The sequence below is a fragment of the Eriocheir sinensis genome, chromosome 27 (genome assembly GCF_024679095.1).
Source record: "Eriocheir sinensis breed Jianghai 21 chromosome 27, ASM2467909v1, whole genome shotgun sequence".
NCBI lineage: Eukaryota > Metazoa > Arthropoda > Malacostraca > Decapoda > Varunidae > Eriocheir > Eriocheir sinensis.
Window position 1 is genome coordinate 15998414 of NC_066535.1, and position 7500 is coordinate 16005913.

Here is a 7500-nt window from a genome sequence, read left to right on the forward strand (position 1 = left end):
TATATATATATATATATATATATATATATATATATATATATATATATATATATATATATATATATATATATATATATAAAGTGATGAATAAAATATATATATATATATATATATATATATATATATATATATATATATATATATATATATATATATATATATATATATATATATATATTCTATCTTTTCCTTTAACCTCATTTTATTTATTAGGCTTTTCTTCTGTGATATTCTCTATGATGCAATATTTTTCTTAGCAACTGATTAACTATATACAACCTCCTTTTATTTATTTTACTATCTAAAACGCTACTCTCTTCTTTCAACCTCCCTTTATTTATTAGGCTTCTTCCGTAAATTTTCACCTCTTAAATATTTTTTCTTAGCAAATGGATAAACTATATACAACCTATCTTTATTTATTAGGCTTTTTTTTTACAAATTTCTAACGCTGTAATATTTTTCTAGCAACTGATAAACTATCTAAACGCCCTCTTCTTCATTAAACCTCCTTTTCTTTATCATTTCCTTCTAAATTTCTCTACCTCTTACAAATATTTTTTCTTAGCTATTAGACTAATTATATATATATATATATATATATATATATATATATATATATATATATATATATATATATATATATATATATATATATATATATATATATATATATATATATATATATATATATATATATATATATATATATATATATATATATATATATTCCTTTCCTTTCAGTGGTTGACCTCATTTTATTTATTAGATTTTCTTCTGTGATATTCTATGATGGCTTAATATTTTCTAAGCAACTGATTAACTATATACAACCTCCTTTTTATTTATTATACTATCTAAAACGCTATTTCTCTTCTTTCAACTCCTCCCTTTATTTATTAGGTTTTCCGTAAATTTCTCTACCTCTGAAATATTTTTCTTAGCAACTTGATAAACTGTATATAAACCCATCTTTATTTATTAGGCTTTTTTTCTTTTACAAATTTCTAACGCTGTAATATTTTCTTAGCAACTGATAAACTATCTAAACGCCTCCTCTTCTTTAAACCTCCTTTTTTTATTTGGCTTCCTCTGTAAATTTCTCTACCTCACAAATATTTTCTTAGCAATTATATACCAATTATATATATATATATATATATATATATATATATATATATATATATATATATATATATATATATATATATATATAGTTGATCCAATTTCTAATACAAAAATTTTAGTGAGAAAATTTACAGAAAAAATTAATAAATAAAAAAAAAGGTTGTATATAGTTGATCCAGTTGCTAAATGAAAAATACTTCAGTTAATTTACAGAAGAACTGTAATAAAAAAAGGAGATACAACCTTCCTGTATTTTTCCTTTTCAACGCCTCCTTTTCGTCTTCTGTTTTACCTGTGTTTTCCTCTTAAAGACAGTTAAAAAAATATATCGGACGGATTTTATTTCTCTGGACGTTAATAATTTCTGGCCGGACTAAAAGAAAAAACAAAAATAAATCTTCATATCTGATTGCATTACGTGCAGTGAATTAAAGTAAATATATATATATATATATATATATATATATATATATAAAAGTATATATATATATATATATATATATATATATATATATATATATATATATATATATATATATATATATATATATATATATATATATATATATATATATATATATATATATATATATATATATATATATAGATATATATATATATATATATATATATATATATATATATATATATATATATATATATATATATATATATATATATATAGTTGATCCAATTTGTATTACAAATATTTCAGCGGTAGAGAAAATTTACAGAAAAAAAACCTAATAAATAAAAAAAGGTTGTATATAGTTGTTCCAGCTGCTAAGAAAATACTTCAGCGGTTGAGAAATTTACAGAAGAATCGTAATAAACAAAGGGAGATACATACTATTCCTGTATTTTTCCTTTTCTTTCCTTTTCGTCTTCGTTTTACTCGTGTTTTCCTCTTAAAAGACAGTTAAGAAAAAATATATCGGACGGATTTGGTGTTCAGGACGTTAATAATTCCTGGCCGGACTAAAGAAAAAAACAAAAATAAATCTTTGTAATACTGGATTGCATTACGTACGGTGTATTAAACGATATATATATATATATATATATATATATATATATATATATATATATATATATATATATATATATATATATATATATATATATATATATATAAAGTGATGATCCAATTTGTACAAATATCAGCGGTAGAGAATTTCTAGAAAAACTTAATAAATAAAAGAAGCTGTGTAAATATGTCTAGTTGCTAAGGTAACATTTATGGCTGAAATTTATAAGAATCATAATAACAAGGAGATACATACTATTCTGTATTTTCCTTTCTTTTATATATATATATATATATGAAAGTGTGTATATATATATATCTATATCTATTACAAAGGACAAGTGTGTATATATATATATATATCTATCTATATCTATATCTATTTATATATATATATATATATATATATATATATATATATATATATATATATATATATATATATATATATATATATATATATATATATATATATACTCTATCGTCTTCCTTCAACCTCATTTTATTTCTTAGGGTTTTTCCTCTCTGATATAAACTAGCGCTTCAATATTTTTCTTACCAACTGATTAACTATACACAGCCTCCTTTTATTTATTATACTATCTAAAACGCTATTCTCTTCTTTCAACCTCCCTTTATTAATTAGGCTTCTTCCGTACCCCTTTCACCTCTGAAATATTTTTTCTTAGCAACTGTATAAACTATATACAACCTACCTTTATTTATTAGGCTTTTTTCATTTAGAAATTTCTCTAACGCTGTAATATTTTTCTTAGCAACTGATAAACTATCTAAACGCCCTACTCTTCCTAAAACCTCCTTTTCTTTATTTGGCTTCTTCTGTAAATTTCTCTACCTCACAGAAAGAAATAAAATGAGGTTGAAAGAAATTTTATATACAGAATATATATATATATATATATATATATATATATATATATATATATATATATATATATATATATATATATATATATATATATATATATATATATATATATATATATATATATATATATATATATATATATATATATATATATATATATATATATATATATATATATATATATATATATATATATATATATATATATATATATATATATATATATATATATATATATATATATATATATATATATATATATATATATATATATATATATCACTTAATTCACCGTACGTAATGTAATCCAGAATAACGAAGATTTATTTTGTTTTTTCTTAGTCCGGCCAAGAATTATTAACGTCCTGAACACCAAAAACTGTCTGATATGTTTTTCTTATCTGTCTTTAGAAGAGGAAAACACAGGCAAAACGAAGACGAAAAGGAAAGAAAAGGAATAATACAGGAATACAGTATGTACCTCCCTTTTTTATTACAGTTCTTCCTGTATTCTTTTCAATTGTTGAAATATTTCTTAGCAACTGGATCAACTATATACAACCTCTTGTCATTTATGAGGCTTTTTCTGTAAATTTTCTACCGCTGAAAAATTTGTATTAGGTTTTAAATTGGTTTAATATATATATATATATATATATATATATATATATATATATATATATATATATATATATATATATATATATATATATATATATATATATAATTTGTCCAATGGTAAGAAAATACTTGTGAGGTATATAAATTTACAGAGGAAATAAATAATGAAAAGGATAGTTTAATGAAGAAAGGCGTTTGAGATAGTTTATCAGTTGCTAAGAAAAATATTACAGCGTTAGAGAAATTGTAAAAGAAAAAAAGCCTAATAAATAATGTAGGTTGTATATAGTTTATCCAGTTTAAGAAAAATATTTTTATAGGTAGAAATTTAGGAAGAAACCTAATAAATAAAGGGAGGTTGAAAGAAGAGAATAGTTGTTTTTAGATAGTATAATAAATAAAAGGAGGTTGTATAATAATAAGTTGGTAAGAAAATATTGCAGTTAGAGAATATTACATAGAAAAGCCTAAATAAATGTGGTTGAAGGATATATATAAAGTATATGTGTGTGGTTGTTGGTAAAAACAGCGCTAGAGAATAAGAAAAGCCTAATAAATAAATTAATATAGTTAATAGGTTAGTAAGAAAAATATTGCAGCGCTAGAGAATATTACATAAAAAGCCTAATAAATAAGAAATATAGTTGAAGGAAGGAAAGGTATATATATATATATATATATATATATATATATATATATATATATATATATATATATATATATATATATATCTCATTCATCATTTAATTTATTTATATATATATATATATATATATATATATATATATACTTTCATTCAATTTTATATATATATATATATATATATATATATATATATATATATATATATATATATATATATATATATATATATATATATATATATATATATATATATATATATATATATATATATATATATATATATATATATATATATATATATATATATATATATATATATATATATATATATCACTTTTTAATTAACTGTAATGTGTAATCCAGTAAAACGAAGATTTATTTTGTTTTATCTCTAATCCGGCCAAGAATTATTAACGTCCTGAACACCAAAACCGTCCGATATGTTTTTTCTTATCTGGTCTTTTAAGAGGAAAACACGAGTAAAACAAAGACGAAAGAATGAAAAGGAAGAATAGAATAGTATGTACCTGTTTATTTATTACGGTTCCTTCTGTAAATTTCTCAACCGCTGAAATATTTTCTTAAATAAAGGAGGTTGAGAGGTTGAAAGAAGGAATAGCGTTTTAGATAGTATAATAAATAAAAGGATGCTGTGTATGAATTAATCAGTTGCTAAGAAAATATTGCAGCGCTAGAGAATATTACAAGAAAAATTAAATAAATAAATATAAGTTGAAGGAAAGGGAAAGAGTATATATATATATATATATATATATATATATATATATATATATATATATATATATATATATATATATATATATATATTCATATATATATATATATATATATATATATATATATATATATATATATATATATATATATATATATATATATATATATATATATATATATATATATATATATATATATATATATATATATATATATATATATATATATATATATATATATATATATATATATATATATATATATATATATATATATATATATATATATATATATTACCATTAACTGTAATGTAATCTAGTATAAAAGATTTATTTTTGTTTTTCTTTAGTCCGGCCAAGAATTAACGTCCTGAACACCAAAACAAGTCTGATATGTTTTTTTCTTATCTGTCTTTAAGAGAAAACACAAAACAAAACGAAGACGAAAAAGGAAAGAAAAGGAATAATACAGAATAATATATTTCCTTTTTTTTTTATTACAGTTCTTCTGTAAATTTCTCAACCGCTGAAATATTTTTTGCAACTGGATCAACTATACAACCTCTTTGTCATTTATGAGGCTTTTTTCTGTAAATTTTCTACCGCTGAAAAATTTGTTAGAAATTGGTTTTAACTATATATATATATATATATATATATATATATATATATATATATATATATATATATATATATAAATTATGTCTTAAGAAAAATACTTGTGAGGTATATAAATTTACAGAGGAAGCCAAATAATGAAAAAGGAGGTTTAATGAAGAAGAGGGAGGCCGTTTAGATAGTTTATCAGTTGCTAAGAAAAATATTTGTTAGAGAAATTTAAAGAAAAAAGCCTAATAAATAAATGTGAGGTTATATAGTTTATCCAGTTGCTAAGAAAAAAATATTTCATAGGTAGAGAAATTAGGGAAGAAACCTAATAAATAAAGGAGTGTTGAAAGAAGAGATTGAAGCGTTTAGATAGTATAATAAATAAAAGGAGGTTGTGTAGCAATAATAAGTTGGTAAGAAAATATTGAAGCGCTAGAGAATATTATATAAGAAAAGCCTAATAAATAAAATGTGGTTGAAGGAAGATATATATGAAGGATATATATATATATATATATATATATATATATATATATATATATATATATATATATATATATATATATATATATATATATATATATATATATATATATATATATATATATATTCATCACTTAATATATATATATATATATATATATATATATATATATATATATATATATATATCACTTTAATTAACCGTACGTAATGTAATCCAGTAAAACGAAGATTTATTTTTGTTTTTATCTCTAGTCCGGCCAAGAATTATTAACGTCCTGAACACCAAAACCGTCCGATATGTTTTTTCTTATCTGTCTTTTAAGAGGAAAACACGAGTAAAACAAAGACGAAAAGGAATGAAAAGGAAGAATATAGGAATAGTATGTACCTTTCTTTATTTATTACGGTTCTTCTGTAAATTTCTCAACCGCTGAAATATTTTCTTAAATAAAGGGAGGTTGAAAGAAGGGAATAGCGTTTTAGATAGTATAATAAATAAAAGGATGCTGTGTATAGTTAATCAGTTGCTAAGAAAAATATTGCAGCGCTAGAGAATATTACAGAAGAAAATTCGAAGAAATAAAATGAGGTTGAAGGAAAGGGAAAGAGTATATATATATATATATATATATATATATATATGTTATTCTTCTATTCATCACTTTAATTAATATATATATATATATATATATATATATATATATATATATTAATTAATATATATATATATATATATATATATATATATATATAGATATATATATATATATATATATATATATTTATATATATATATATATATATATATATATATATATATATATATATATATATATATATATATATATATATATATATATATATATATATATATATATATATATATATATATATATATATATATATATATCACTTTAATTAACCGTATGTAATGTAATCCAGTATAACGAAGATTTATTTTTGTTTTTTTCTTTAGTCCGGCCAAGAATTATTAACGTCCTGAACACCAAAACCGTCCGATATGTTTTTTCTTATCTGTCTTTTAAGAGGAAAACACGAGTAAAACGAAGACGAAAAGGAATGAAAAGGAAGAATACAGGAATAGTATGTACCTTCCTTTATTTATTAGCGTTCTTCTGTAAATTTCTCAACCGCTGAAATATTTTCTTAGCAACTGGATCAACTATATACAGCCTCTTTTTATTTATTAGGTTTTTTTTCTGTAAATTTGCTAACGCTGAAATATTTGTATAATATATATATATATATATATATATATATATATATATATATATATATATATATATATATATATATATATATATATATATATAAATAATTGGTCCAATGGCTAAGAA